This window comes from Schistocerca cancellata, chromosome 4 (genome assembly GCF_023864275.1).
Source record: "Schistocerca cancellata isolate TAMUIC-IGC-003103 chromosome 4, iqSchCanc2.1, whole genome shotgun sequence".
Lineage (NCBI taxonomy): Eukaryota > Metazoa > Arthropoda > Insecta > Orthoptera > Acrididae > Schistocerca > Schistocerca cancellata.
This window is the reverse complement of record NC_064629.1, coordinates 697,977,869-697,998,904: the sequence shown is the minus strand read 5'-3', so window position 1 is coordinate 697,998,904 and position 21,036 is coordinate 697,977,869.

The following is a 21,036-nucleotide window of genomic DNA, read 5'->3' as shown; positions in this document are numbered from 1 at the left end:
TCACCCAGGAAAACTGTGAAACAGCAACAGTAGTAGATCACTCGACTTGCAAATTGAAACTGGTAACATTATGTAAATTACTTTCATATAGTGTGGACTCTAGAAATCAAAGTTGCCTTCTGGCAAACTTCTGTTTACAGCGTACTCTAGAAAGACTCCTTTCACATCATCACTCTTTATTACAGTATGAATCACCATTCACATGGAGCTGATACAATGGCAGTTGTGATCCTTACAAGAATAATGACAAACATTCACCATAGCTTTACTGAAATGCTATGACACAAGGGCAGAAATGTAGTAATAAAACACATAAAATAACAGCACTGCAGTGTCACTCTTAAGGAGGGGATTGTTTGTATTCTCTGATAGTTGACATGAGATGCAGAAAAGATGCAGCAAGCCTGAGCAGATGTGGTCGGCCCAGTGTCATTTAAAAACATGTCAACAGTAGGCAATGGGGGCCTTATGATGTCACAGAGCAGTGATGGCTGCCCAGCCTAAAGTATAGGTGGGGAGAGGAGGGGTAGTGTCCTTGCAGGGACATGGTAAACATGGCATGGGAACACATGACTACTCTTGGAAGGTTGGAGGGGGGGGGGGGGGGGGGTTAAGGAGGAGGCAGGAGTGGGTGCCATACACTCCCGATGTGAGGAGACAGGTGATGATAGCACCGCAAAATGCACTGCTGCACCCAGATGCAGCTGCCAAGAAGACTTATCCCATCTTGTTCATCACAGTGCACGGCAAGCTATGTGGCACTAACAAAAACATAACTGATTATGTAGTGGATGAGAGTTTGCTATACAAGGAATAAATGCACACTAGGGATGGGGCTTTTAGGACTGAGTTTGAAAGGATGGGACCACCAGTTTATCTCACAATGACTTTTTGGAAACCAGAAACACTGTGCACCTGTTTTAGATTTCCATGTCTCACTGAGAGTTGAGATCAGGAATACACAGAGATGGGAAATGTAATTCAGGTGTTGGGAATGGTAGTAAGGACACTGGTATCTTCAGTTCCATGATTCAAACCAATATTTGTGATGGCTGAACTGAGAAATGGTCATAAAGCAGCTTGTGGTATATCCACAATGCACTAAAGGATCATGTAGAAAGAGAAGGATAATTTTATAGAAACTAGAGACTTCATGAAGCAGGACATACAGCACTAAGGTTATGGATTGGCATAGGTTCAATGCTAAGGTTAGTGTCACATTCACCAATGAAAGAGCACAAAAATTTCAGCAATAACTATTGGGGGAATTGAAATGAGTCCCTTGACTCCAGCGCACATGGGTGTTCTGAATGTAAACACACGTCGGTGGGTCACTGGAAGTAGGAGTCTTTTCCATCTTTTAACATCCTGGAAGGTGTTTGTTTTGTGGCTGATACACAGTAATTATGGCTGGTGTTAGTGTCAGATGACTATCATAGTGCCTTTAGAGTGTCAAAATGTACAACTGTAGTATGATCTGTTAATCATATCTCAGTGTTCACAGGCGACAGGAGCTGCAAAATTTGGTATGGGCCTTCATAAGATGACAAAAATTTCATTTCTCCATTTTGGATTGCAGAATTCCACAGTAAAACCCAAGCACCCTGTCAGTATGTCGGTAATTTGTCACCTTTATTGCTTGTTTTTACTTGTCTAGTGATTGCTCCTGAATTATGTTGTTGCACTTTTTTCCAAAGAGCTTTAAGTCCCCTGGTTAGCCACTTAACTTCTCCTAAATCTATAGCTTCTGGCCACTTTTCTAATTCAAAATGGGTACTCATCTTTCATTCATACATGATTTCATAAGGAGTGAGCCCAGTTGATTCATGAATGTAATTGTTGTAGGTAGACAAAATGTACAATAATCATTTATCCCAATCATTGTGAGTTTTGATAATGTAATAAGGAAGCATCTTTGTGATTCTCTTGTCAAAACCCCCAACAATCTCATTTTCCTTGGGAGGAAATGGTGTTATATATTTGTCCAAATAATGAACACAACACTTGTCATTTATATAGGAGGACAACACCATTATATATATGTGCAGCAGTTTCCAGATTTGTCCAAATAAGGAACACAAAATTTGCCTATATATCACTTGATCTGTGAGAATCACATCAGGGCTTTTGAAAAGCAGATTCACATGGTTGACAAAGGCTTTTGCCATTGTTTTCACTGTCGTATGAGGAATTGGAACCAAAGTTAGATAATGTGAAAAATGATCAAAAATTGACAAAATGTACTTGTGTTTTCATGTTGCTTACTGGAATGTTCATAGAATATCAAGTGCTGTCTCAAAAGGCCTAGAGGCCTCAGGTAGGGTTTGCAGCAGAATTCAAATCTAATCTGTTGTGCTCTTTGTGCACAAGGAATGCAAGTGTAAATGTAATCTTCAACAATGTGTCGTCAACCCTTCCCCAACATCTTGTCACTATTCATGTGCTGGTTGCCTGCTTTTCACTATGACAAGCATGAATGTTGTCAAAATATTGTGCAATAATATGGTGTTGGAGTGCTTTTGGTATTACCAGCTGGTTTCCTTGTGGAGTTCTCTGATATAAAATGCCACCTTCTGGTACAAATTCAGGAAGAGTAGAAAACTGCTGACATTCTGCATCTTGCTCCAGTGTCTGCTGCAATCAAGTAATAAGTACCTCATTCACTTGAATCACATGAACTTCACTGCTTTGAGCATTTACACTTTGGTGAACTTTACAAGGCTTGCAACGAACCTCATAGTCATATTTAGTCAGTTTTAAAGCCCATCTTGTCAGTCAACTACTTGGTTCCTTTAAATTTAAGAGCCACAATAAGGCAACAAGATCAGTGACTACTGTGAAATGTCTACCATAAAGATAGCACTTGAAGTAGTTTATGCAGAATACCAGAGCCAACAACTGTTTCTTAGCTGTATATTTGCTTTGTTAAGCTGACAGGATGCATAGCCAACTGGTTCATCTACACCATCTTGCTCCTGACTTAAAATACAACTCATGGAATGATCACTAGCATCATAGGGCAAGATAAAAAGTTTATCAAAGTCTGGATGAATGAAGCTTTCGTTTCATCATCATTTCACATTTGGTGGTCCAGTTCAAAAGTGCCCCTTTTTCCAGGAATTTTCTTAATGGCTTCATGACAGTGGCATAATCTTGCACAAATGTATCATAATAATTTGTGAGACCAAGAAATAATTGCAGTTCTTTCACATTTTTTGGTGCAGGGAAATGGTCAACTGCCTCGGTGAGGCATGAGTCTGATTTTATGCCAGCAGAACCTGTAATTTGGCCCAGGTATTGCACCTCAGACTCCGCAAAAGAACACTTCTCCAATTTTAAACTTAAATTGGCAGCTTGTAAATGTGATAGTACACTTCTTAGCCAGTCAGAATGTTCCTCCATCAACCACAATTAGGCAAATGGTGGGTTTCAACACACACAGTAGTAAATCTGTACACCACTGGAAAGTAGAAGGTGGGTGCATTTCTCAAACCAAAAGGCATTCCATGAAACTTATATAATCCAGAAGGCAGGAGAAATGCCATCTTTGGCCTGCCTTGAGATGAAACTGGAATTTGATGACAGCTTGATTTCATACCCAAGGTAGTAAAATATTTGCAATTTCCTAACTGATCCAGTGTTTCATCAATACAAGGCACCTGATATGTAGTATCAGGAGTAGTTACTCGATTCACTGCTCATATTTTGACACAAAGGTGGTAAGTTTTTTCGCCAGCAATGCTTATTATGGGCACAATAATCATAGGCGATGCCCAAGGGCTAAAGGAAGGCTGAATTATTCCAGCATTGAACTGCTATTGGATTCTTTCTCCACAACTGATTGTAAATGACAGGGAATGTAAATGATACCGAGTGTAGTAAGACTTATGAGCTATCGCCAATGTAATCCTTGTTGGACTTTTCATGCTGTGTTATAACCGTGGCTGGAAAATAGCCATGTGAATTTCTCCAATATCTGTTCAGATAAATACATTAATTCCTCTTTTAAATGGATTCTAAGGGATGGGATGGGATTATTGCATACACTTCTTGAACTGACAATGAAGTTTCTTTATTTCTTTTGTCCTACACCGTTCAGTGTCTGGTATTGTTGTGACTTGTATATTGGCCAATATTGTTCCACGTGTAACTTCAACATCTCGTGTGCCAAAATTATCTAAACAAATGGGAACACACATTTTGCTATTTGTGTTTTGGATGGGATTCCCTAAGCTGTTAAGTAATCAGTCTGCATGCCCACTCACAAGCAATACCAACACCGCAAAAGAATGTCAGCTCCAATAGGTGAGTAGTTGAAATATTCACAAAAAACAGTAATATTAGTTCCACCCTAGCTACAGCAATTGTGAATACATCACTGTTTTACCACCAATGTGGGAGCAATATTAGCTATGTGTGGCCTGAGCTCCCAGTTGGTGCACATTGACAGCGCAGAAAGATACGTATATAGCTTCTTTTCTGTGTTTACTTCATAGATTCTTACTTAAATTGCATGTGAGTTTCATTTAGGAGGTGTAATTTCGTGTTTTAGTTACTGTAATTGTAAATTCAGGCAGATTGTAGCGCAGTCATTAGGCATTTGTACAGGTTAGTTCATACATTCTTTGCGTGTTTCCCTTGTGTTATCTAGGCATGGACTCGTGTTTCAGTAACTGTTGTTCAGCATCGATTAGAATGGACAGGCACTGTGATTGCTGTGTTCGGATGAGGGTTGAGTTGGCATCCCTTCACTCACAGCTGCAGGCGCCGCTGACTTCAGTCGCGCAGCTTGAGGCTGTTGCCAACGGGCACCACTGTGGGGAGCCGGACTTGGGTGTCATGGGGATGTCAACCTCGTCCCGTCTGTCCCTGTGGTTGCCCCAGTTGCTGCCCGCAGTGGGGCTGAGCCCTCGCCTGTGGTTGGTTGGGAGGTCATTCCAAGGCGTGGCAGGCAGCGAAAGATGTCCCCGGAGGCTGATCAGAAAGCCTCCCCAGTGTGTCTGACAAACAGGTTTCAGGTACTGTCTCTGCCTGAGCCAGATGCAGCTGCCTGCCCTGTTTCAGAGGATGATTCTCACCCTTCAAGGTCCGGGCAATCGCAGAGGGTGGGCTTATTGGTAGTTGGGAACTCCAATGTTAGGCGCGTAATGGGGCCCCTTAGGGATATGGCGGCTAAGGAGAGGAAGAAATCCAGTGTGCACTCTGTGTGCATTCCTGGTGGAGTCATTCCTGATGTGGAAAGAGTCCTTCCGGATGCCATGAAGAGCACAGGGTGCAGCCAGCTGCAGGTGGTGGCACATGTCGGCACTAATGACGTGTGTTGCTTTGGATCTGAGGAAATTCTCTCTGGATTCCAGCGGCTATCTGATTTGGTGAAGGCTGCCAGTCTTGCATATGAGATGAAGGCAGAGCTCACCATCAGCAGCACCATTGACAGAACCAACTGCGGACCTTTGGTGCAGAGCCGGGTGGAGGATCTGAATCAGAGGCTCAGACGGTTTTGGGACTGTGTTGGCTGCAGATTCCTTGACTTGCGCCATAGGGTGGTGGGGTTTCAGGTTCCGCTGAATAGGTCAGGAGTTCACTATACTCAGCTGGTGGCTACATGGGTAGCGGAGGCTGTGTGGCATGGATTGGACGGTTTTTTAGGTTAGAAGGCCTCAGGAAAGCACGGGGTGGGCTGCAATGTCAAAGGGTGCATGGCAAATACAGGATGTGCTTGGATCAAGGAACAGTTGGAATTGTAGTTGTAAATTGTTGTAGTTGTGCTGGGAAAGTCCCTGAGCTTCAAGCGCTAATAGAAAGCACAGGAGCTGAAATCATTATAGGTACAGGAAGCTGGCTAAAGCCTGAAATAAGTTCTGCAGAAATTTTTACGAAGTCTCAGACGGTGTTCAGGAAAGATAGATTAGGCAGAATTGATGGTGGAGTGTTTGTGTGTGTCAGTAGTGGTTTATTTTGTAGTGAAGTCGAAGTAGATACTCCGTGTGAATTGGTATGGGTGGAGGTTATACTTAACAGCCGAACTAAGTTAATAATTGGCTCCTTCTACCGACCCCCAGACTCCGATGATATAATTGCTGAACAGTTCAGAGAAAATTTGAGTCTCGCAACAAATAAATAACCCACTCATACGGTTATAGTTGGTGGAGAATTCAACCTTCCCTCGATATGTTGGCAAAAATACTTGTTCAAAACTGGTGGTAGGCAGAAAACATCTTCCGAGATCGTCCTAAATGCTTTCTCCAAAAATTATTTCGAGCAGTTAGTCCACGAACCCACGCAAATTGTAAATGGTTGCGAAAAAAAACTTGACCTCTTAGCCACAAACAATCCACAGCTAATAGAGAGCATCCTGACTGATACAGGGATTAGTGATCACAATGTCGTTGTATCTATGCTCAATACCGTTTCTTCCAAATCAACCAAAAACAAACGCAAAATAATTTTATTTAAAAAAGCAGATAAAGTGTCACTAGAAGCCTTCCTAAGAGACAATCTCCATTCCTTCCGAACTGACTATGCAAATGTAGACGAGATGTGGCTCAAGTTCAAAAGATATAGTAGCAACAGCAATTGAGAGATTCATACCTCATAAATTGGTCTGATCCCCCATGGTACACAAAACAGGTCCGAACGCTGTTGCAGAGGCAACAGAAAAAGCATGTGAAGTTCAGAAGAACGCGAAATCCCAAAGACTGGCTAAAATTTACAGACGCGCGAAATTTGGCACGGACTTCAATGCGAGATGCCTTTAATAGGTTCCACAACAAAACATTGTCTCAAAATTTGGTAGAAAATCCGAAGAAATTCTGGTTGTATGTAAAGTACACAAGCGGCAAGACACAGTCAACACCTTCGCTGCGCAGTGCCGATGGTACTGTTACCGACGACTGTGCCGCTAAAGCAGAGTTATTGAACGCAGTTTTCTGAAATTCCTTCACCAGGGAAGACGAATGGAATATTCCATAATTTGAAACACGAACAGCTGCTAGCATGAGTTTCTTAGAAGTAGATACCTTAGGGGTTGCGAAGCAACTCAAATCGCTTGATACGGGCAAGTCTTCAGGTCCAGATTGTATACTGATTAGGTTCCTTTCAGATTACGCTGATACAATAGCTCCCTACTTAGCAATCATATACAACCGCTCGCTCACCGATAGATCTGTACCTACAGATTGGAAAATTGCTCAGGTCGCACCAGTGTTTAAGAAGGGTAGTAGGAGTAATCCAGCGAACTACAGACCTATATCATTGACGTCGGTTTGCAGTAGGGTTTTGGAGCATATATTGTATTCAAACATTATGAATCACCTCGAAGGGAATGATCTATTGATACGTAATCAGCATGGTTTCAGAAAACATCGTTCTTGTGCAACGCAGCTAGCTCTTTATTTGCACGAAGTAATGGCCGCTATCGACAGGGGATCTCAAGTTGATTCTGTATTTCTAGATTTCCTTACAACTGACTTCTAGTCAAGCTGCGGGCCTATGGGGTATCATCTCAGGTGTTCCCCAGGGAAGCGTCCTGGGACCTCTGCTGTTCCTGATCTATATAAATGACCTGGGTGACAATCTGAGCAGTTCTCTTAGGTTGTTTGCAGATGATGCTGTAATTTACCGTCTAGTAAGGTCATCCGAAGACCAGTATCAGCTGCAAAGCGATTTAGAAAAGATTGCTGTATGGTGTGGCAGGTGGCAGTTGACGCTAAATAACGAAAAGTGTGAGGTGATCCACATGAGTTCCAAAAGAAATCCGTTGAAATTCGATTAGTCGATAAATAGTACAATTCTCAAGGCTGTCAATTCAACTAAGTACCTGGGTGTTAAAATTTCGAACAACTTCAGTTGGAAAGACCATATAGATAATATTGTGGGGAAGGCGAGCCAAAGGTTGCGTTTCATTGGCAGGACACTTAGAAGATGCAACAAGTCCACTAAAGAGACAGCTTACACTACACTCGTTCGTCCTCTGTTAGAATATTGCTGCGTGGTGTGGGATCCTTACCAGGTGGGATTGACGGAGGACATCGAAAGGGTGCAAAAAAGGGCAGCTCGTTTTGTTTTATCACGTAATAGGGGAGAGAGTGTGGCAGATATAATACACGACGCGAGTTTGGATGGAAGTCATTAAAGCAAAGACGTTTTTCACCGCAGCGAGATCTATTTACGAAATTTCAGTCACCAACTTTCTCTTCCGAATGCGAAAATATTTTGTTGAGCCCAACCTACATAGGTAAGAATGATCATCAAAATAAAATAAGAGAAATCAGAGCTCATACAGAAAGGTTTAGGTGTTCATTTTTCCCGTGCGCTGTTCGGGAGTGGAATGGGAGAGAGATAGTATGATTGTGGTTAGATGAACCCTCTGCCAAGCACTTAAATGTGAATTGCAGAGTAATCATGTAGATGTAGATGTATGTTATTAATATTCTTATGCAAAAATTGTTTATAGTAAAAGTATTTACAGTCGCACATAATTTCATAAATAAATGATGTGCCATCTAAAGGAGGATGAATATAGCTAAAGAATGGCTGTATGTGACATGCTATTAAGCAAAAGAGGAGTTTGTTGTAAATAAAATTCCCTATTTCTGTTAAGCACTGCCAGAAATGATATTCTCCACAATTACATTAAAAGGCTAGTCTGCGAATGAACTATTGATATGATTATACTTTCATTTAAGTGAATGAGTAAGAAAATTTAGAAATAAAGCCTGTAAGATCACTAGCTGCCTGGAGTAGTATTATGGAGTTATGGAGAAGAAAGTTGTGGATTTAACTAGGTTCTCATAGTTTAGATTTGTAGTGTAAAATAGTTAATAATCACAACTATACATAAATTGGATCTGTGCATTAATGGAATGTAAATGAATTATCAAATTGTATAGTGTATATTTAATACAAAATATGTTTAGATCTTGTAAATAATCACAGTGATGGTTTAGAAGCTAAGAACTGACATGACTACAGGAGTAGTCACATGACATAGTTGAGAACGGAGAGAGAAGAGTACATTTATGGGTCTTTCATTTGCTTTCCTACTAGTGGGTAAGATTTTGTGTGGCTTACGAGTCGCTTATGATAATGTGGTGTGCAGAAAGTTGGACATAGTTATTTCAGTGGAACAGTTTGTGATTCTGGAAATGTCTCTCAGGGTGTGATAGTATGAACAGTTGTATTAGGAATCAATTATTTATCAAAGTTCAGTGAACTGGTTAGATTGAGGATTTGTTTAGATTAACAGATGGGTGCACTGGATAATGCCACTGGCACAAACTACACATTGTCTGTGTATGCTCTGCTCGTCTAACTGCAATACTATTTCGTATCATATTTAAGTATCATCTGTTTGATCATGATTATAAGACCACAATTTTAGGTACTTGTTTCTTTTGATTTTAATAAATTCAAAATTGAACATAGTTCATGTATCAGAGGAGAACAATCTGCTTACAACATCATTCAGCATGGAAGAATTAGGTAAGGCTTAAAAAAAAAAAGCAAGAATGGAAAATAAGCTGGCTTAGATGATGTACAAAGAGAGGAAATTAAGCACTTTGGCATAACAACAAAGAAATTGATTCTGCAGCTCTTAATAATTTTTTGAGCAGATGTCAAATCCAAAACATATGGCAGAAGAGCTAAGTGATTGCTATGCTGAAACCTGATAAACAAGGGAACAATCCAAAGAATTTTAGACCAGTTTCATTACTCTGTCATCTATACAAACTGCTGGACAGAATGATCTTAAATCACCTCCTACCTGCAGTTGACCCTCTGCTAATACCTCAACAAGCTGCATTTTGTCCTGGTAAAAGCTGCATAAGACAACTGCTGAATCTTACACAGTTCGTAGAAGATGGGTTTGAAGCTTGTAAGGTGACAGAGGTGGTATTTATGACTTATCAGCAACCTATGATACTGTCAACCACCAGCTACTAATACTCAAGGTATACAATATGACCAAGGACTTTAGCAATTCTGCAAAACTGCAGGTTCTTCGTTGACTTTCGATGGCAGTGCAGCCTAACACCAGAAGTTTCTTGTATGCAGATGACCTTGCTCTTGCTACTCAGATCTCAGACTTTGAATCAGTCGAGAACACCCTCACGAATGCCCTTGAGGATCTATCAAGATACTATAGCACAAATCAGCTTAAACCAAACCCCTCCAAGACTCAAGTGTGTGCTTTTTGAGAAACAGGGAAGCTACTCGTAAACTGATGATAGAATGGCCAGGAGTTTAGTTAAAACATAGCTACACTCCAAAATACCTAAAAGTGACACTGGACAGATCTCTTACTTTCAAGAAATACTGAATGAATTACAAGTTGAAAGTTTCGACCAGGAACAATCTGTTAAGAAAATTGATCGGATCACAGTGGAGCAGTCAACCTGAACCTGAAACCATCCACATGTCCCGTTTGGTATAATTCATCACATGCCAAACAGGTAGACATAGCTCTCGATGACACCTGCAGAATTATAACATGTCTGAAATGTACTCCTGTTGAATGCATTTACCACCTTGCAGGAATAACACCATTTGCCATTCGAAAGAAATTGCAGTGAATAAGGAACAAAAGAAAATGGAACAAGAACAAACCCATCCTCTGTATGGGCATAATCCACATTCGCAGCAATTGAAGTCAAGGAAGAGTTTCCTTAGAACATCAAAGGTGCTTCCTGCCACTGCTGAAAAAGCCAGGGTGCAACTTTTGTGGGATAAAACTTGTGTTCCCTCTGGTTGGAAAAGAGTTTCTGAAACTCTGCCTCCAGGACATGGTGGGGAATGGATGACCTGGAAATCTTTGAATAGGCTGAGATCAGGATTGGATAGATCAAGGTTTAATCTGACAGGTGGGGCTACAGTATAGAAAATGACATCAAGTGTGATTGTGGAGTAATCCAGATTGTCCAGCAAATGCTTCAGTGTTGACTGTGTCCAGCCTCCTGTGTTGCAGAAGACCTTCATCAAGCAACAGAAAATGGACTGGAAATGGCCAAATTTTAGTCAAAGACTATATGACATGTTAACTGTGAACCTATGTATGTTTCTGACCCCCCCCCCCCCCCCCACACACACACACTGTTACCTAGGCTGGCTCACTACTATTAAACCATTTCTTAAGGGCACAATTCAACAGCACCCTATGTTGGCAGATGAGCCACTAAATTCATGAAATGGTTGTGTGCTTGACCACCAGTTGGTAAATAGCAGCAAATTAAGTCAGCCAATAATTAAGTTCATTTTGATATCGTAACTCAACTGGTACATTGCAAATGATTAGCTTTCATTAGAAGATAAAGCACTAGTTGTCCACGTGAAGCTGCAGTGCATCATCCAGAAAGATAGTTTCAGTAGGCTCTTGGATGCTGGTTGCTGTTCAGAGAACTTGCTCTTCTCCACCAGACATGGTTTCATGTGTGCTTCCAACACTAAGATATGCAGATTAGTGTAGCCTCATGCAACAGAGCTTTTTCTATGAGACACTCATATTTTTTTAGCAGTGTAGCTGCTCAAAAACTTTCCCGCACCTCAGTTCTGTCTACTTTATTATTGTTTGCAACCATTAGAAGTGGCCAATCTCTCAGCAACAAGTATGACAAAAAGTATAACTTGTACTGGCAGTGCGACCTGACCACTTTCAAGGCCTACAATTCCAGTTGGAACACATGGTGGGAATTATTGCCATGAGAAAAAATAAGATGAAACAACCAGCCTCATCTCTCAGCAGTGAAAGACTAACAGAGTCTTGCAGAGATATTGGAGATGCCACCTTCATCTCTCCCCCAGTCTGTGGTTTTATGCCCTAGTAAATACATCTACTACTCAAGCCTCTGCTTTCTCATCCAACACATCATTTTCTGCTTAGTATTACCCCAGAGAATAAGTGTAGCATGAAACTGTGCCTATTTGGATGAGAAAAGCTTCAATATCCTCTCCTGTCGGCTGTCAAAAGATGAAAGTCTTGTCCCTATAGAAAGTTAGCCCCTCCTTGCCTCAATATCAGACCACTAATCCCTTAGTCAACACTTAAAACCTGCCATCATACTTCGTAGATTCAATCACAGGCTTCATCGATTCTGTGATGGTCTCAGGTGCATTGAGATCGAAATTCAGTCTGATGTGATGTTATCTGGACACGTGTTAACAGGTCTAGGTGAATTTAAGTTAATTATTGGATATTTTTACCAGCCACGGAATTCCACTGTAACAGTTTTCGAATCATTCAAAGAAAGTCTATGCCCAGTAGTGTGGACATAACCAGATCATTCTGTATTAGCTGGAAGTGACTTTAACCTACCGAGTATAGACTGGGACATCTATGGATTTGTTGCAGGTGGTACAGACAGGAAGTCTTGTAAAATACTTTTGAACACATTTTCCGAAAACTGTCTTGAGCAGCTAATTCAACAGCCCACACATAGTGGAAATATTTTAGACTTTGTAGCTACAGGCAGGCTTGACTTTATCGACAGTGTCTGTATAGAGACAGGGATTAGTAATCATGATGTCATCATAGCATTGATGATTACTAAAGTTGATAAATCCATTAAGAAGGCCAAGAGAGTGTTTTTACTACAAAGAGCTGATAAGCAGCAGTTAGCATCCCACTTGGAAAATGAATGGACATCATTTAGTTCCAGTATGATTGGCACAGAGGAATTATGGACAAAGTTGAAACTAGAATGAGATTTTCACTCTGCAGGGGAGTCTGCGCTGATGTGAAACATTCTGGCAAATTAAAACTGTGTACCAGACTGAGACTCAAACTCAGGACCTTTGCCTTTTGCAGGCAAGTGAGCTACCCAAGTACGACTCACGCCCCATCCTCACAGCTTTGCTTCTGCCAGTACCTCGTCTCCTACTTTCTTAATTTTACAGCTCTCCTGCGAACCTTGCAGAACTAGCACTCCTGAAAGAAAGGTTTGCAGGAGAGCTTCTGTAAAGTTTGGAAAGTAGGATACAAGGTACTGGCAGAAGTAAAGCTGTGAGGACGGGGCGTGAGTCATGCTTGGGTAGCTCAGATGGTAGAGCACTTGCCCGCAAAAGGCAAAGGTCCCGAGTTCGAGTCTCGGTCTGGCACACTGTTTTAATCTGCCAGGAAGTTTCAAAGTTGAAACTGATTGTAAATTATGCCCTGGAGAAGTATGTGCCAACTAAGTGGATTAAGGATGGAAAGGACACACCATACTTTAATAAAAAAATACGGAAATTGCTGAGGAAGCAGGAACTGTAGCACTCTCAGTTCAAACAGAATGCACAAATGATGACAGGCAAAAGTTAGTAGAAATTCGAGCATCTGTGAAAGGATCAACGAGCGGAGCATACAACTACCACTGACGTATCTTAGCAAAAGGTCTTGCCAAGAACAGAAGAAAATTCTTGTCCTGTGTAAAATCACTAAGCAGGTTGAAGGCTTCTATCCATTCCCTCATTGAACAGTCTGGTGTTGCAACAGAAGACAGCAGGAGGACAGCTGACGTTTTAAATATTGCATTTCAGAAGTCATTCATGTGAGAGGAGCATACAAACATACCACTGTTTGACTGGTGTACAGACTTCTGTATGGTTGACATACTTAGAGGCATACTTGGCATAGAGAAGCAACTGAAAGGGTTGAAAAAAAATAAGTTGTCAGACTCACAATGCAGTTTTACAGTTTCTTCTGCATTTATCCCTTACTAAGCTTCTACATCTACTACTCTCAGAATTACATTTAAGTGCCTGGCAGAGAGTTCAAAAAAGCACTGTTCTCTGTTCTTCCACTCTTGAATAGCCAGCAGTAAAAACAAACACCTATATCTTTCCGTGCAAACTGTGACTTTCCTTGTTTTATTATGATAATCATTTCTCCCTATGTAGATTGGCATCAACAAAATATTTTTGCATTTGTAGGAGGAAGTTGGTGACTGAAATTTCATGAGAAGATCCTGCTGCAATGAGAAACACCATTGTTTTGATGATGTCCACCCCAAATCCTGTATCATGTCTGTGACACTCCCTCCCCTATTTCTCAATAATACAAAACATGCAGCCCTTCTTTGAACTTTCTTGGTGTGCTCCAGTAACTCTATCTGGTAAGGATCCCACACTGTGCAGCAGTACTCCAAAAGAAGACGGACAAGCATAGTGTAGGCAATCTTTTTAGTAGAGCTATTGCATCTTCTAATTATCCTACCAATAAAAAGCAGTCTTTGGATCACCTTCCCCACAACATTTGCTATGTATTCTTTCCAATTTAAATTGTTCATAATTGTAATTCCTAAGTATTTAGTTGAATTTATGGCCTTTAGATTTGATGGATTTATCATATAACCAAAGTTTAACAGATGCCTTTTAGCACTTGTGTGGATGACTTCACACTTTCCTTTATTTAGGGTCAATTTCAAATTTTCACACCCTGCAGATATCTTATCTTAATCATTTGGCAATTGGTTTTAATCTTCTGATGACTTTACTTGATGATAAATGACAGCATCATCTGAAAACAACCTAAGATGGCTACTCGGATTTTCTCCCAAATCATTTATATAGATAAGAAAAAGACAGAGGGCCTACAACACTACCTTGGGGAACACCATAAATCACCTGTGCTTTACTTGATGACTTTCCATCAATTGCTGTGAACTGTGACCTCTCTGACAGGAAATCATGAATCCACTCGCATAACTCAGATGATATTCTACAAGCACACAATTTGGTTACAAGCCACCTTTGAGATATGGTGTCAAAAGCCTTCTGGAAATCGAGAAATACAGAATCAATTTGAAATTCTTTGACAATAATGCTCAACGCTTCGTGTGAGTAAAGAGCTAGTCGTGTCTCACAAAAAGATCGTTTTCTAAATCCATGTTGATTGTGTGTCAATAGACCATTCTCTTTGAGGTAATTCATAATGTTCAAACACAATATACAGTCTAACATCCTGCACTGTGCCTTCATTAATGATATGTGCCTGTAATTTAGTGGATTACTCCTACTGCCATTCTTGAATATTAGTGTGACCTGTCCAACTTTTCAGTCTTTGGGTACAGATCTTTTGTATAGCATGCTGTTGTATATGATTGTTAAGTCTGGAGCTATTGCATCAGCATACTCTGAAAGAAACCTAACTGGTATACTATGTGTACCACAAGAATTGCTTTTTTATAAGTGATTTAAGTTGATTCTCTGCTTCAAGGATATCTACTTTTGAGTTACTCATGTTGACAGTTGTTGATTGGTTGGTTGGGGGAAGAGACCAAACTGCGAGGTCATCAGTCTCATTGGATTAGAGAAGGACAGGGAAGGAAGTCGGCCATGCCCTTTCAAAGGAACCAACCTGGCATTTGCTGGAGCGATTTAGGGAAATCACGGTAAACCTAAATCAGGCTGGCCAGACATGGGATTGAACCGTCGTCCTCCCGAATGCGAGTCCAGTGTGCTAACCACTGCGCCACCTCGCTCGGTGACAGTTGTTATTGATTCTAATTCTGGAATATTTACTTTATCTTCTTTGGTGAAGGAATTTCAGAATACCATATTTAGAAACTCTGCTTTAGTGGCACTCTCATCGATAACATTTCCACTGCTATTGTGCAGAGAAGGCGCTGATTGTGTATTGCTGCTAGCATACTTTTTGTTTATAGACAAAGTTTTGTTGTGGAAACTACTACAATCATCTCACATTGAAGCCCATACTACATTTCAAGCTTCTGAAAAAGATCGTCAATCTTCAGGGTTTTGCATTCATTAAAATTTGGCATGCTTTTTTTTGTTGTTTCTACAACAGTGTTCTGACCTGTTTTGGGTACCATTAGGACTGCTTCTGTCATTTGTTAATTTCTTTGGTATAAATCTCTCAACTGTTGTTGATACCACTTCTCTGAATTCAAGCCACATCTGTTCTACACTTAAATTGTTGATTTGGAAGGAGTGTAGATTGTTTCTCAGGAAGGTGTCAAGGGAATTTTTATCTGCTTTTTGAATACATATATTTTTTGTTTATTTTTGGTTGATTTGGGAGTTACAGTATTCGGTCTTGCTATGACAACACTTGTGTTCTCTAATCTCTGTATTCATTTTGATTCTTGTTATTAGCTCAGGATTATTTGTTGCTAAAAAGTCAAGTGTGTTTCCACAACTGTTTACTATTCGAGTGGGCTCATGAACTAACTGCTCACAATAATTTTCAGAGAATGCTTTCAGCACAATTTTGGATGATGTTTTATGTGTACCTCTGGATTTAAACATGAATTTTTGCCAATATATTGAGGGTAAATTGAAGTAACCACCAACTATAATTGCATGAGGCAGGTACATATTTGAAATTAGACGCAAGTTTTCTTTGAACCTGTCAGCAATTTTATCATCTGAGTTGATGGCAATATGTTGGTTTGGGTGCATGACATTAAGGTCTTTCGTGTCCATATGAAAATGTTATGAGATGTGTGTGGTTTAAGTGTGCAAAATGATTAAAATTGTAACTTCATCCACATTGCCTGCCATGTTGTAGTTAGGTAAAACGTTTTCATCAGTCTACACATGATTACGGCTTATTTAATTATTTTTTAATTATTTAGGCTATGATCCTTTTGTCATTTACTGTAAATGTGTCTGAAGCTGAGAATAATTGGGTCATCAATACATCATTACAAGATGCTTGCATAACCAGGATAATTCCTTCCTTTTGCACATTATGTATTTTACATTCTCTCCTATGGTTTTGTTCCTACAGATGTTACCAGAAAATTAAATGCTCTAAGTTATTTTGAGTTGTCTGTATATTAACTGTGTATATCCAGCAGTAAAAATTGACAACCATTTGAATCATTATTCCTGAAATTTGTCACTGTCACTCGTATGCATATCTCTGTTGCAAATAGACCAAAAGTAGTATTCAGAAGTAGAGGAAATGTTCCTCAAAATGCAATATTTAATGTCTTGTTGAGAGAAATACATTGTCATATTTGCAGTGTGTGTCTGTATGAGATGAGTGGTACCATAAATGTCTCAGATATTCATGCCCTCTTTTTAAAACATGGCTTCAGTAGTTAACTTTCATAAATGAGAGGAAACATCAGCTGCAGTGTTGTGATACAGCTGCTTTGCCTGGCAAGGCTAAATTACTGTAAAGATGCCAGCCAGGACAAACAAAAGAAGCACAGTGAAAGGAAGTCAGATAGGGGCTGGCAAAGTGGTCTTACTATGCTGATGCTGCAAGTACTGCTGTGCTGGCTTGAGGTAGTTGTCACATGTTCAGGTCCTGATGGCAAAGTCAGAGCCATAATATCATTGACACATCAGAAATACAGAAGCCACTGTGGTGTTGGTTACCTGCTTGCCACATGGACTTGCACCATGACTCTGTTCTGGCTTATGTGTTGAGAAATAATGCCTTGGCAAAACGTGATGAGCCCAGACATATAAATACTGTCCAGTTTACGTTGTCAGTATCAGTCACTGCTCATAACCAACTACTAGCTACTAGGGAAGACTATGTCAGTCATCATCCTGAAATGGGTTGTCTAGCTGCCAGTGGCAGGCACTGTCTTCACTAAGCTGCAGGTCTGATCCCACTGAGAAAAGAACTGGTGCCCAAGCCAGAGGGTCACCTGCTGGCTGACTTCCACCAGCTGTTGGTCCCAAACAGAGGGGTGACTGATTTGTGCATGAGCCTGCCTAGCTGCCTTTTGCAGACAAACTCCACTGCTGTCAATTCACTTCACATGGGCACACTTTGCCCTGCCAGCTGCTTCACCACCTATGCTGGGGTCCCCTTGTCACTCTTCAGGGCCAATGCCTGATTCTAGCCACCAGCAGCAACAAGAGAAATGCTGCAAATTGTTGAATAAACTACTGAAATTGCTACCTACTTGATTTATCAGAAATCTAATAGCAACCTATGACATTGTTTGAAAAAGTGTTGTATTCGAAAATTTCATTTGTTTCATCATACCACAAAACACCAGTTAAACTGAACTGAGTGCTACAATCAAAGAATCAACAAAAAACTGGACAAGCTGGAGTAGGACACACACACTGAGGGTTCACTACAAACTTAATTATCTGTGTAGAGAATTTATCAATAAATTCTGATCAGTGAGTTTGTGAGTATCAAAATATGTATCATAAATGGGTATATCTTTTCATTGCATTGACTGGAAAGCTTAAATGTTTTATAACACCAAGGGACTGTAGACCTTAGTACTACAAGTAGTTTCAGTTACAAATTGTTATTTAATCATGTCTGACTTTTATGGTGTAGATTGAAGGATGATTAGAGTTTCGTGTCTCATCGTTGATGAGGTGATTAGAGTCTCTAATGGCAAAGTGGCCTTATTATGCTGATGCTGCAAGTACTGCCATCCAGACCTTGTGGTAGTTGCCACACATTCAGGCCTCAACGGCAAAGCCAGATCCGTAATATCATTGACACAGCGGAAAGACACAAGCCTCTGTGGTGTTGGTGACATGGCCTCACACCATGTCTCTTTTATGGCTTATGTGTTGAGAAATGATGCCTTGGCAAAACAGTGATCAGACCACCATGAGGAATAATGCAGAAAAAAAAATCACAGATGTCCTTTTCAATGAAACTGCCCAAGCATTTGGCTTAAGCAGTTTTAGTGAAACTATGCAAAACCTAAATCTGCATGACCAGACAGGGGATTGCACTTCAGTCCACTTGAAATAAGTCCAGTGTCTTAACAACTGTGCCACCTCACTCAATTTCACATTGTAACACATGTACCGAGAAATGACACTGAACATGTGTGTTAACATTTTCATGTGGATTTTTGTTGAATTAGTTAAAAGCCACTCTAGTTGCTGTTGAGAACTTTACTGAGTCCACTGACAGCCTTGGCCTTTATATGAAGAATTTTCAAGTGATTCTAATTAAAATGCTCTGAATTATATTTGAACTAAAAGTTACTTAAATATTGTCACAGTACCCTATGAAAACATGTAAGCAATTCTGGAGAATAAACTGGTGCTGGGTGTGAACTTAATAGCGATAAGCCTCAAATGTTTTGTAAGGCTACCAAAAATGTTAAGTATGGAAGTTACTTGTTACAAATCCAGCTTCATGGTGAAAGTGTACAAAGCCCTTGAACATTGCCTCTTTCGACAACTCCCTGGAAGCCTCCCAACATCCTTGTTCAGTGACATGCTAGCCAATCTTGTCCTTAGCCATAACTTTTGATTTGATTTGATTTTTTATTTGTCCAGTTTTATTATACAGCACAAATTGTACAATTGATATTGGACAGGTCAAAGATAAGTTACAATAATATGTAGTATTAGCAAAATAGTAGGCAAATTAAAAATAGGTACCTATTACAATTAATTTTGTTACATATTCAGAAATTCTCTGACAGAATAGAAATGGTGCTTTATTAGAAAGGCCTTTAGTTTAGCTTTAAATATTGGATGAGTAGCATTTTTTATTTCCTCTGGTATCTTATTGTGTAGTATTACACCAATGTTAATTACACTCCTCTGATAGGTGGTTGTTATGTGATATTTTTTATGTATATTTGGTTTCCCTCTGGTATTATAGTTGTGTACATTTTTGTTCTGTAGCAGTTTGCCTGTTTTCAGGAGGTAGTCCCTAGTGAAAAAGATAGATTCATAAATGAATAAACTTGGAACATTTAGAACACCAAGCTCAGTAAAATGGGATTTACAGGACTCCATCTTTTTAAGGCTACAAATTATTCTTAGAGCTCTTTTTTGCATTCTAAAAACCTTTACACTGTGAGTTGAGTATCCCCAGAAAATGATCCCATATCGGACTAGTGAGTGGAACAGTGCATATTATGCCTGAGTGCCAAACAGATCAGGGGAATAGCTGACACAGTCTTTACTAAGCAGTGGGTCTGCCTGCTGCCGCTGGATGCCACTGGGAGATGAACTGTTGCCTTCCTACCAGACCATTTGCCAGCTGACTTCCACCAGCTGTGAGTCCTGAAACTGGGGGTCCCTGGTTCATGCCTGTACCTGCCTAGCTGTCTTGTGCAGAGAAACTTTACTGCAGGTAATTAGTCCTGCATGGGCACATATTACCCTGCCAGATGCTGTCACCGCCTATGCTGGGGTCCACAGTTTGCCTCTGCATGCTCTAGTGCATTAGCTGCTCCTCTTGAGACTGTCTGCTGTGTGTCACCCTGCTAGAGGTCCTGATGGCAGTATGCTGTAGCCTGTATGCTTTCTCAGGGAGACAACAATGCCCTCAAAGACTGGGCATTCAAATCTGGACTATCAGAGGAACAGCTCTGCCACCCACTGTAGAGGAGAATTCATCCACTTCCTCCAACAGCTTAACTCCTTTTCCATATATATTCATCTAGACCTCAGTGCAGGATGCACCAAAGCATGCAGAATCAAACCATGGACCCCAGCATAGGTGGTGATAGCAGCTGGAGGGCAAAGGGTGCCCACATGGGGTTAATTGACAGCAGTAGAGTTTGTCTCCACAGGGCAGCTAGGCAGGCTCAGACACAAACCAGTGATCCCCACGTCTGGGACCAACAGCTGGTGGAAGTCAGCCAGCAGGTGGCCATCTGGCTGGGGCACCAGTCCTTCTCCTAGTGGCATCCAGACAGATGCACCAGGCAGACCTGCAGCTTAGTGAAACAGTGCCTGCCACTGTCAGCTAGCTGACACATTTCAGGACGATGACTGATATAGTGTTTCCGTAGTAGCTAGTAGCTGGCTACAGGCAGTGACTGATACTGACAATGTAAAATGTACAGTATTCATACAGCTGGGCGCATCACTGTTTTGCCAAGGCATATTTCTCAACACATAAGCAAGAATGGGACATGGTGTGAGGTCATATGCCTCATAGTACTTAACAGTGTATTGTCATTGATGTCTTAACCTCTCTGACGCCTTTCCCCTCATCTTTAGCTTCCCTACCTCCACCAAACAGTCTGAATTGTGAGTGCCCAGCCCCCCTCCCTTCCCCCCCTCTTGACCAACTCCCCAACCAATTCCTCTTACCTTCCTAAAGAAGGAATACATTTCTCCAAAAATTACAAG